Source organism: Helianthus annuus, chromosome 17 (assembly GCF_002127325.2).
Source record: "Helianthus annuus cultivar XRQ/B chromosome 17, HanXRQr2.0-SUNRISE, whole genome shotgun sequence".
Lineage (NCBI taxonomy): Eukaryota > Viridiplantae > Streptophyta > Magnoliopsida > Asterales > Asteraceae > Helianthus > Helianthus annuus.
This window is the reverse complement of record NC_035449.2, coordinates 104607122-104620049: the sequence shown is the minus strand read 5'-3', so window position 1 is coordinate 104620049 and position 12928 is coordinate 104607122. Positions and strand designations below refer to the sequence as shown.

Sequence of the window (12928 nt, the reverse complement as noted above, 5' to 3'; positions counted from 1 at the left end):
ATCAATATAACTCAATAACAATACATGATAGTCGATTATCTATTCGGTTCGGTCATCATCAAACAACTTAGATCATTAATCCGCTAATGTTTCAAGCACATAAATTCAAGTCATGGTTATAATCAAAGCAACACGCTTACAAGCATTAAACCCTAATCAATCACATAACAGAATGATAATCAACATAGCATAATATCATCAATCATACTAACCGATTGGAAAATAGGTGATCCAAACCACGCACAAGAAGGTCTTCGGGATGAAAGATCCGGCTGCCGTAAGTTCGAGCGAGAGGGAGAAAGAGAAGCTAGGGTTTTCGTGTGTAAGGTGAGGATTGTAACAAATGAGAGGACAACCCCCCCTCTAAGGGTGTTTGTACGCATAAAAGGGATGTGGGCCGAGCCCACTCGGCTGCCCATTGATCCGATTGCAAGGTATAGCCCATATGGGCTTGTGCGATCGAGTGGTGTGAAGTGTTGTGCGCTCGGTTCTCGAAACATTCACATAACATACATACTTACACGTAACAGTATTCAATAAATTAAAGTTCACATATTCGCAACACATTCAATAATCATTCGTTTAGTCAATCAAGTTCACATAGTCGTGTCATACACGTTACACAAAAATAGGTTCAGAATTTCGAGTTGTCACATCGAATTTGGGTTCCACTCTTTGGAGGCCTTCGAGATGTTATTTTTGAGGAAGCACATAGGTCTAAATACTCGATTCATCCTGGATCAGATAAAATGTACCAGGATTTGAAAGAGTACTATTGGTGGCCTAACCTCAAAAGTGATATCGTGACTTATGTCGGAAAATGCTTGACTTGCGCGAAAGTCAAAGCCGAATATCAGAAACCCTCGGGCTTGCTACGACAACCCGAGATTTCTGTTTGGAAATAGGAACAAATATCGATGGACTTAACTACGAAGTTACCCAGGACCCCAAGAGGTCACGATATGATTTGGGTAATCATCGATAGATTAACAAAGTCCGCACACTTCTTACCGATTCGGGAGAAGGATAGTACAGAGAAACTAGCGGAACCCTATTTCAAGGAAATAGTGGCTCGTCATGGAGTGCCTATTTCAATCATCTTAGACCAAGACGGTCGCTTTGTTTCAAGAATTTGGAAGTCATTCCCACAGGCCTTTAGATCTCGTTTAAATCTAAGTACGACCTTTCACCCACAAATTGACGGCCAGAGTGAACGGACAATCCAAACACTCGAAGATATGCTTCGGGCGTGTGTTATGGATTTAGGCGGCAATTGGGATACTCATTTACCTTTGGTTGAGTTTTCCTACAATAACAGCTACCATACTAGTATACAAGTTGCACCGTTTGAAGCTCTTTATGGTCGAAGGTGTCGCTCTCCGCTATGTTGGGCGGAAACAGGCGATAGACAATTAATTGGTCCGGAACTAGTCCAAGAGACTACGGATAAAAATTTTCAGATCCGAGATCGTATCAAGACGGCTCGTGATCGACAAAATGGCTACGCAGACAAGAGGCGGAAGCCATTATATTTCGAGGTCGGAGACAAAGTCTTGTTGAAAGTCTCGTCATGGAAAGGCGTAGCGAGGTTCGGTAGGCGTGGAAAGCTAAACCCACGTTACATTGGACCATTTGAAATCTTAGAAAAGATTGGCACTATTGCCTACAAGTTGAAGTTACCAGATGAACTTAGCAGTGTGCACCACACGTTTCATGTGTCGAATCTTAGAAAGAGTCCAACACAAGATACCGTTATCATCCCCGCGGATGAAATTCACATTGACGACAAACTCCAATTCACCGAAGAACCTATTGAGGTCACGGACTGGAAGGTTCAGAAAACACGAAGAAGTCGTATCAAGTTAGTAAAAGTTCGTTGGAACTCTCGTCACGGACCTGAGTATACTTGGGAACGTGAAGACCAAATGAAAGCAAAATATCCTCACCTGTTTCCGAAGACTCCTACAAATAATCACAAAGCTCGAATTTCGAGACGAAATTCTAAATAACAAGGGGAGAATGTGACAAACGGCAAAATTCCGGTAATTCCGTACAACTTGAACAACTATTTTAACTATTATTTTTCACAGATTTGACTTAATTCTAATTAATTAAAGTCTTGAGAGTCTAGGAATTACAAAAATCATAGTGAATTATGATAATGAATCCGAAGCGATTAGAAACAGTATCCTAGACTAACAATAGGAACGCGAATAAACGATACTTGTCAGCACTAGTCGCGGTACAGTCTGACACAATGAAAACATGACATACAATTATGTCTACACAAATATTTTATAAAAAGTTTTGTCCAAAAATTTATATGTGCCGTATTATTTACAAAATTCCAATTAAAAACCAAATTGTTCAAGTCCGCAGAAAAATACAGAAATCGTGCGGAAATATACAACATTCCGCAGAACGAAACCGTAACTATCTGAAAAACCCAAAAATAAATATTATTTGACATAAATAATATAATGAGTAGTAAAAACGACACAAAATCCGCAATTGAATCTTTTTGCGTTAAGCTGCACGGCTCGTTCAGTAAACTGTCAGTCAGCAAAGTCGGTACCGGAAACGTTCAAATATAATAAAATTTTTAGTCCAAAAAGTTGGATTAAATATTTGGATAATAAAACAAGTACAAAAATAAATTTTTGTTATGTATTTATCTAAACAAAACACGGTGTCAGTATTTAACCCGGTACAGGACCCGAACCGACTTTTTCACCCGAATTACAAACTAAAAATTTCAGTGAACTAGTTTTACCTAGTGTCACACTACTTTAAAATATGAAGGCTTAAAACCTTGTACATATTTTTATATAAAATGTCAAAGTTCTTAAAATGCTTAAAGCTTCTAGTTAAAACAAGTTTTTTTTTTAAAAAAAAATTCAGCAATTTCTTTTCTTTTTCCTGAATTTTCGTCCAAGTGGGCACCCCACTATTTGTTTTTTTTTTAATTGAATGATTATCTAGATGATGAAGTGGAGTATGTGTTGGCATGGTATTAACATAAGTGTAAGAGTTAGTCATGTGGTGTCATTGTTATAACACTTTTCATAAATCACTTACACACACTACAAATCTTTTACACCTTTTCAAACACACACAAATTCTCTCAAACACCTTCATATCTTCATCAACCTACCAAGAACACCATAGAAAAACCCTTCCATCATATTCATCTTTCTTATAAACCACATGGATTTTCATGGACATTAAGAAGATCTAAAGCATTTGCAAGTTAAATCAAGCCTTTTCATCCATCCAAGAGTCTTCTAACAACAAGATCTTCATCTTCTTTGGATCATAAGCTCTTTTAGATCATCCCTAGCCTAGAGCTAGAAGTGAGCTTCTAACTTTATATTTATTTTTCTTACTTACTTATGCTATGATTATTATTATAACTAGTAAAAACAAAATAATCATAAATAATAGTATGAAAATACAAAGAAGCAAAAATACAAATCATGATATCTATGTTTGTTTATGTTGTGATTAAGGTTTGTTATTTTAAATATTTGATCTTGTTGAGATGATTAAGACATGTATAACTTGTTAGATGATATTCTAAAAATATGATCTAACAAGTATACATAAACATGTTAAAGTTTTTTTTTATATATTGGATGATCAAAATCTATGGTGTAATTAAAGTATTTAATGTTTTTAAATAAAAACAAGACTTTTTACAAGAGTATAGAAAGTAACATACAACATGAGATTTTTATAAAAGTTGTAAAAACTAGAAGTAAACTAGGTTTTTGAACTAGTTAACATATGTTGTAAGCAAGTTCAAAACCCTACATGATTTTGAGATCATCTTGATAAGATTATGTTATAAATCTTGTTATAAAGTTTATGTATCTTGTTTATAAAAGTTATGAGTAAATTGTGATGTTGATTTGAAAAGAAAAAGATATGTTTATTAAACATGGCAAAGTGATTAAAACAAAGGTGATATGGCAAAATTTTCTTAAAAACTATATGATATAAAAACTATCATTTTTAGTTAAATCTTTCCAAGATTTACAAAGATATAAAAGAAAGCTTTTAATAAAAAGAAAAGATTAGATAATTATATATTTTGAGAAAATATATATTTGTTCATTTTAACAAGTTATGTGATATGTAGTAATTTGTGTATTAGTTATATATATCAAAGATAAGAACTTGATTAAAATGGTGATAACAAACTCAAAAAGACTTTAGAATTCAAGTCTTACCAAATTTCATATAAATACGCCTTAAAGACATATTACGGACACTACGAACAATCGGACATAAATTGTGGACAAAATGGACGACGAACGAACTTATGGACATCTTACCCATCCGAGGACTTAATACGACATCTAGACGATCTTTCGACACAGACACAAAATTTACGTTACCATTACCAAACTTCGGACATTTTGGAAAACTTATAAAAAGTATTATGTTTTTATTATCTAAAAAGTATAATTAGAAAATTTTTATAAAATTATTTTTATAACAATGAAAGACTTATCTTTTGGGCTAAATATTTATATAAAATGGGCTTATATTTTTTTTTATAAATTATATTGGGCTTAAACTAAATACTTGGGCTAAGCCCAATAGCAAATAACTCATTGGCCAAGCCCAATACCAAACTTATGGGCCCAAAAGCCCAACACTATTTAAACCCAACACTATTTAGGCCCAATGACATAACTTGTAATGAAATACAAGTATACGATTAATTACTACTAAACACGAATTCAAGGGAACTAGATCCGACTATATGACATACCAGATACACGATTACTTACATATATGTATTTGGAAAAATATATATATAACGGTTAAACAATAAAGACATACAAGTCTTAAACATAGTTAAGACATAAGACTTGTACTCAAGTTATTTACAAAGACCGAAGTGTCTAACAAAATATAACAACGATTGTAGGTCGCAATACTGTTCAGGACTACCGTACGTGAAATCATATTTACTTCTACTCACTGAAGCGATACTGTGAGTTCATGTCCCCTTTTCATTTTAAATGTTTTTCAAGCTTTACAACTATCGAAGAAAATACATGTACAATAAGTATGATAAGTCAAGGAATGAAACACCTTAGATCATGTGCGAAATTAAGGCCATAACTAAAGCACCATTAATCCAGTTTGGACCAAGGAACAAAGGGTTAGATCTAATGGGTTTTGGCGAGCCCCACTCATGGTCATTCATTTACCTAGGAGTGCGTTTGTTGCCCTACGACATGGTGTCGATACAATTAAAATCGTCTAGGGTTGGTTTGCTTCCTAATTCGTCACACATATTAATGTCCTTGCAAAACATTAATGATCACGATTTCATTGACGCTTTTCATACTATATTTGATTCAAATACAAATACAAATACATTTTACATTTTTCGGGTGTATCATACATAACTAAACTGCATGAACTCGCTCAACCTTTGTTGATTTTTCTACTTAAACATGTATTTCAGGGAATTAGTGGACCTTGTCAGGGATTCTAATTCGGGAAACAAGTATCAAGACTCCGTGCCATCTTTTGAAGGGTTTATCTATTATACTGCCGCTTTGCGGTGATATAGTGGACAAAGCCTTAGTGTTTAAAATTTTCGTTTTGAATGTATGAAATAATAACAACTTAGTTTCTTTGAATGGTTTGTAAATTATAAACTTAATGTATGTTGCGCATCTTTTGAGCAATTATGGTAATGGCAATGGAGTATGTTTTATTCATTTAGTATGTTTACTTATATCGTTATGCAATGAGAACCAACAGATCACACCTCGCGCTTCCGCTATGAGCAGGGTGTGACAGATTGCATTTGGGCAGGGTGCCCAGGTATCCCTTAGCTGGAGCGTCATTCATGGCTGCAAGCGATTTCGCCTCCTAAGGCGGGTTGGGGTCACACTTCTTGTTGGAACCCTTGTTGTTACGAGTTGCTTGATTCAGGTTTGCATGTTTCCTTTTCTTGTCACCGGACGACTCAGCATGCGTCTCGGTGTTTTCTGTTGAGTTCAGTGATAGCTTCTTCATACGAACATAGTCTTCAGTAATGTGACAACTCGAACATTTCAAGGTTAGTGTCTTCGGTTTTGTGATCTTCCGTGATTCCCCGTTCTTGTTTTGAACCTATCTATCCGACCCGTGACCCTGTTAAACATGTTTATATATTTGGTTATGTGTGTAATGGGCCAATATCTATGGTGGTCCATTGGGCCGTAACGTATAATTGGACCGCAATGTATATGTGCTTGTTTGATTAAGAAACCCTTGGATATAATGTATCGAATAAACCTAGGACTTGGCCCAAACCGCCCCCACACTATGGATAGAACCGGCCCAGAATCTTGTGTTAATTGTTATTTGCAACCGACCCAAAACCCCCCTTGTCCATGTAATTATTTATAACGTGATTAGTTAGTGAGGCATAGTAGAGCAAACCCTACTTTTACATCTATTATACGACGGCAGTGGAACCCCCCTCTTGCGTGATATCATTCGGCTATCAAAGACTGTGGTTAGTGAATCTCTACTATACTAGTTGTTAGCCGATAATTCATTAATGTAGTCGATGATTGTTAGCCGATAATTCATTAATGTAGTCGATGATCATGTCTTATAGACACGGCAGATTTTGATAGGCCTTATGTGATATTATTTGATGCGTGTAACCTGATTTACTATGATTATATATGATTAGTTGTTTTATGATGTGTGTGAGGGTGTAAAATAGTATTGTCAAGTCTGAATGGTATATGTATAAACAATTGTGGATCTCTTATCGAAACTGGTAACCACGTGAGTATCAAGCATAGCTTTCTATTAGGAGGTTTAATAATAGTTATCAGAATATTAATGGATTATGATAAGGATTGCAGCACCGAAAAGAATGGCAGGCTACTATTGGTTTTGTTATGAAGTGATTGGTTGTAGGTTAGGGTGCAATATAGTTGGCAAGCAATATTAAAATCAGTGTGTAACAATATCAAAATATAGAACAGACTGGGTATTTCATGTGGGGGGGGAAGTGGGATTGGACCGAGAATGATATGCTTGTTTTTTTTAGTGGACCGCTGGAATCAACCAATAGAGTTATACTATGTGAATGAGTCAAATAATGGAACAGGCGGTGTACAAAATCAACAACTCACTGACCTGATGTGGCCCACTCCGACCTGATCCAAATCGGATACATATTCAGCCCACTAGTATACATATTCAGCCCACTAGTTTGGCTAACGGAGCCATGCAGATATTCAAAACAATGGGCTGAAACCTTTGGTTAGCTGGGCCGGGTATTCAAGGGGTTGTACGGGGGGGGGCCCAAGTACCTAGTATATATATGTATATACATAATACGGTGTGAGTTATAAACGTTGAACAGTGGGTGGTCAAGTTAACTCGGGCTACCCTATATGTTTTTAAATGGAGGGACGAGTTAAACGGTTATGAAATGTTAGTCGGGTGGGTTGGTGAACCCAAGCAACTTGTAACACGAATGCTATTAAAGGATATGTAATCTAACTTATAGACTTAACAGTATGATTGTATGATATCGAATAATACGAAATGGTAACATGAGAAGTTTGGTGATTCGTACCCTTGTTGTGATAAGCGATAGAGATATGTGTGATACTTGTTTGTTACTTGTATGTTGTGTGACAACCTATGGAATGCAACGCGAATACAAACTAATCGTGTTAATAAACAATGATAGGACGTGGTTGACCGACTAGTAGGCAGTAATTAACCCTACCGAGCAAACCCAAGGTGAGTTCACTACATTCGAGCATGTGTCCCAGTGGTTGGGGACAGTCAGTGGGTATCCCATGGGGGGAATAAGTCTTTGGGTAAAAACGGGTATATTGGTTAATATTCTCACCTATCATCTTTTGTAAGTCCCTCATCGGGTATTAGTTAGTAGCGCTACTTAGGTTTGGCACCCTCACCCCGCGCCTGTAGAGGACGGAGGTGAACTAATGACCCAGTCTGGCCCAGTACTAGATAGGAGTACGTGGGAAGGGCAGTCGTGTATTTCAGGAGCCGTCATTGTTCGGAAATGAGATATTAACAATATTACTTGCATTGGTTATTGAACTGTTTTACATACAACGGGTAACAAACATTTTCTAAAACTGTGAACTCGCCAGCTTTGTCTGATACGTGTGTTACATGCTCGCAGGTCCATAGGTGCTGAGAATGCAGGAACTTGCTGGCTGGAGGGCGAGAGTGGTCATGGTTACATTAATAAACTTATTTATCAGACTTTTATTCATTGTGGTTGTTTGGATAATATTTACAGTATGATACATTAACGCTTCCGCTGAACTTATGGTTTTTGAACAACTTATGTTTGGGATTTCAGTATAATTAAGTGATGGAATTTTATTTAAACTTGTGATTCAATGTAATTGGTGGCTCATTACTAGTCGTCACACGCCTAACAGGGATACCCCCCTAGGTGGTAATTTGGGGGTGTGACAGTTTGGTATCAGAGCCACTGGTTATAGTGAATTTGGTTTTAAAAGGATGATTTATAAAACCAGACTATAACTGAACTGACACGACATTGACCATGACACTCGGCTCCAGACAGCAAGGTTCGTCTCTTATTTACTATTGCATAGCATATTCAGTACATACTCATGATTAGCATCACACTCAAACGCACACTTGACATTACAATACGAATTCTTATGCAATCGGTCTATGCTATGTGTTTTAAGAGTAGGACTCTTCTTGAACTTATATGCTGTATGTTGTGATGCCATTGGTCGTGCTGCTTGAAATTGGGGAAACCTTTTGACGCGAGTTGGGAGGAACTGAGATAAGCATGCAAATCGGGTTATTATTATGGGTGCACACATAATAACAACGTGGGGTGCATGTGAGTCCCAGTAAATCTCGACTAGTGTGAAAAGGAATCCCACGTTGTTAGTCAATCTTGTATTAGAACCTCGAGAACTGTGAATACTATAGCAATACTTGACATCCGCTTGAAATAGTCTGTTAATTCATTCCTTCCTCCCATACTTGTAGAATCATGAACGGACGTGGTGGAGGTCGTCGTGGTGGACGTAATGGAGGCCGCGGTGGTGGGCGTGGTGAAATCCTTATGACCCAAGCTGAGCTAGAAGCATTACTCAACGCTCAGGTGGCTGCGGCCTTGGCAGCTTATCAGGCTGGTATGACATGTACCAAACATCCCTTTCCTTTGAAACGTAAACTTGAGTCTTACTTGTTGGTGTATTTTCTCTCGTTAATAGGTCAGCCGGCGCCACAAAACCAGCCTCACCCACCGGTCTGCACTTTTAAAACTTTCATGGATTGCAAGCCACAGACCTTCAGTGGCACTGAAGGGGCTGTGGGACTTATACGCTGGTTCGAAAAGGCGGAGTCAGTGTTTGCGATATGTAACTGCCCAGTTGGGGATAGAGTAAAGTTTGCAGCAGGCACGCTTCAGGATGGTGCCTTGACCTGGTGGAATGCCCAGGTCCAACTGCTAGGTATTGAGGCGGCGAACGCCACTACGTGGGATGATTTTAAAGAACTGATGAGGGAGGAATACTGCCCTCGAGATGAAATAGCGAAGTTAGAGAATGAGTACTATCATCTGACAATGGTGGGGTCTGAAATCGAGGCGTATGTGAAGCGGTCATACGAGTTAGCTGATTTGTGTCCAAACTTGTCCCGACCCATGCCGCGAAGAATCGAGTTGTTTATTAAGGGGTTACCCCCACGGGTGAAGGGTTTAGTTACAGCAGCGAACCTCAATAACCTAACCCAGATTGTTAGGTTGGCACATAAAATCGTTGACCAGGAGGTGGAGAGCGACTCATTGCCACCTCGTATTTCTAGCACTACCACAGCTGCCACTACTTCCACTGCATCTGCTGCTGATAGCAAACGTAAGTGGAACGATACAGACAAGGGGTCCAACTCTACACAGCCTCAGAAGAAGACGGATACTGGCAGCACCCGCAGTTCCAGTCAGACAGCATCAGTGAATCAGAACACGAGTAACAAATCAGGGCAGGGATCATATGCGGGGAAGCTACCTTTGTGCAGCAAGTGTAACTATCATCACAAGGGACAGTGTGCTCGGGTTTGCCATCGATGTAATCGACCAGGGCATATGGCTAGGGATTGTAGGGCCACTTTTCCAGCTCAGCAGCAGCCGTCACAACAGATGGGTAGGCAACAATCTCAACAAAATCAGGGTACTCAGAGAGGGTGTTATCAGTGTGGGGCCGAGGGGCACTTCAAGCGAGACTGCCCTCAGCTGAAGCAGAACACAGGGGGTAGTAATGGGAACAACAATGCGGGGAACAATGCGGGTAATGTCGCGCGTGGGCGCGGGTTTGTGTTGGGAGCTGGTGAAGCGCGGAACGACGGCAACGTGGTTACTGGTACGTTTTCAGTGAACGGTGTTATTGCTTCAATTTTATTTGATTCTGGTGCCGACTGGAGTTACGTGTCTTTGGAATTTAGTTCTCAGTTAGGGTTAAGTCCTACACTTCTCGTAATGAAGCACATAGTAGAAATCGCAAATGGTAAAACAATCGAAGCTACACATGTTCTACTGGGGTGTAAAATCGATCTTCTGGGTCAAGTATTCGACATTGACTTAATACCTATTACTCTTGGAAGCTTCGATGTGATCGTTGGAATGGACTGGTTGTCCAAGTATCAAGCGGAGATTCTCTGTAAGGAGAAGATCATACGTGTTCCCCTTCCTAGTAGGGAATTTTTATCAGTTCAGGGTCATCGCAGTGGGACCCCGGTCAGCATTGTTTCAGCGATGAAGGCTCAGAAGTATCTACGTAAGGGTTATTCTGCAATTTTTGCTCTTGTCACTGATTCACGGTCAGATGAAAGGAAGATTGAAGATCTTCCAGTTGTTCGTGAATATCCTGACGTATTTCCTGAGGAACTCCCTGGTTTACCTCCACATCGTCAGGTGGAATTCCAGATCGACCTCGCCCCAGCGGCAGCCTCGGTTGCTCGTGCGCCGTACCGTCTTGCGCCAGGGGAGTTGCAGGAATTGTCAAATCAACTCCAAGAGCTGTTGGATAGGGGTTTCATCCGACCTAGCTCTTCCCCTTGGGGAGCCCCAGTTCTATTTGTGAAGAAGAAGGATGGGTCTTTCCGAATGTGTGTAGATTATCGTGAGCTCAATAAGGTGACGATTAAAAACCGTTATCCTTTGCCTCGTATTGACGATCTGTTTGACCAGCTGCAAGGGTCAAGTTTCTATTCAAAAATCGACTTAAGGTCGGGATATCATCAGGTGCGAGTTAGAGAAGAAGACGTTCCCAAAACAGCGTTTCGGACGCGATATGGTCACTACGAATTCTTGGTTATGCCATTCGGGTTGACCAACGCACCAGCGGTCTTCATGGATCTTATGAACCGCGTGTGCAAGCCATACCTTGATGACTTCGTTATCGTTTTTATCGACGACATTCTAATTTATTCCAAGAGCAAGGAAGATCATGAGCGGCATCTGCGCCTCATCTTAGAACTCCTGAGGAAGGAGCAACTGTACGCAAAATTTTCGAAGTGTGATTTTTGGATTCGGGAGGTGCATTTTCTGGGGCATATAGTTAATGAGTTGGGCATACATGTGGATCCTGCCAAGATCGACGCCATTAGAAATTGGGCGGCACCAAAGAATCCTTCGGAGGTGCGGCAATTTCTCGGTCTAGCAGGGTACTATCGTCGTTTTATTCAGAATTTCTCGAAGATTGCTCAGCCACTCACTTCATTAACACAGAAGAAGGTCGTCTACTCATGGGGAGCGAAACAGGAGGATGCATTCCAACTTTTGAAACAAAAATTATGCAGCGCGCCGATTCTATCTCTACCAGATGGTACCGAGGATTTTGTGGTTTATTGTGATGCTTCGATTCAGGGTCTCGGTTGCGTGTTGATGCAACGCGAGAAGGTGATAGCATATGCTTCTCGTCAGTTGAAAGTACACGAGAAAAACTACACGACACACGACTTGGAGTTAGGAGCAGTGGTCTTTGCACTGAAGATTTGGAGGCATTATCTCTACGGCACGAAATGCACCATCTATACTGATCACAAGAGCCTTCAGCACATCTTCGACCAGAAAGAGTTGAATATGCGTCAGCGTCGCTGGGTAGAGTTGTTCAATGATTACGAGTGTGCCATCAAGTATCACCCGGGTAAAGCTAACGTTGTAGCGGATGCTCTTAGCCGCAAGGAACCAAAACCGAAGCGTATTCGTGCCCTACAGCTTACTATTCACTCTGATCTACCTGCTCGGATCCGTTCAGCTCAGATTGAGGCATTAAAGGAAGAAAATATCGAGGCTGAAGGGTTACGAGGTCTACACAAGAAGAAGTTCGAGCAACGGATCCCAACCACCGACTCAACTTTAGCCTGATTATGACAGACTTTTGAGGGGCGAAATCGGCGACAAGAAACCCTAGGAAAATTTTCAATCCTGGTCTCAATTTGATCTTCGGTTAGTGTTTATGAATCAGATTCTACGGTTTCATAGGTGCTAATCAATCAAATATTATTAGATCAGGGTTTTGTGTACTTGGGGATCCGTTCTCTTCTTGAAGTTAGCGGCGGTTTTTCTTCAACTTTGACTAGGGTTCCGTTCCAAGTGGGGCCGACAAAGACAGATCTTTACGAGGTTATATTAATTTCATTGTCTGTTTCTTGTTCCCTTATTCGAGGTTGTTGATTTCGGCTGCTAGGGTTTCATTTAGTCAAGGCAATTTGTGTTTTACGAGGAACCATTAATTCTATTTGACTGATTCTTCGTTCCATTGACCGAGGTGACTTACGGCTGCTAGGGTTTCTATTATCAACCATCTTTTGTTTAATTCAAGCTGCCATACAAAGCCGACATACATATTATTTAATCAATCTGCAC

General features: G+C 39.7%; 1 long non-coding RNA gene across 1 annotated transcript; it reads left to right on the top strand.

Annotated features, from left to right (window-relative positions):
- Positions 1 to 3072: 3072 nt before the first annotated feature.
- Positions 3073 to 5713, top strand: LOC110926135. The gene is made up of 3 exons (XR_002584991.2): positions 3073 to 3353; positions 4940 to 5005; positions 5486 to 5713. It is a non-coding gene; the product is annotated as an uncharacterized LOC110926135 (long non-coding RNA).
- Positions 5714 to 12928: the final 7215 nt, after the last annotated feature.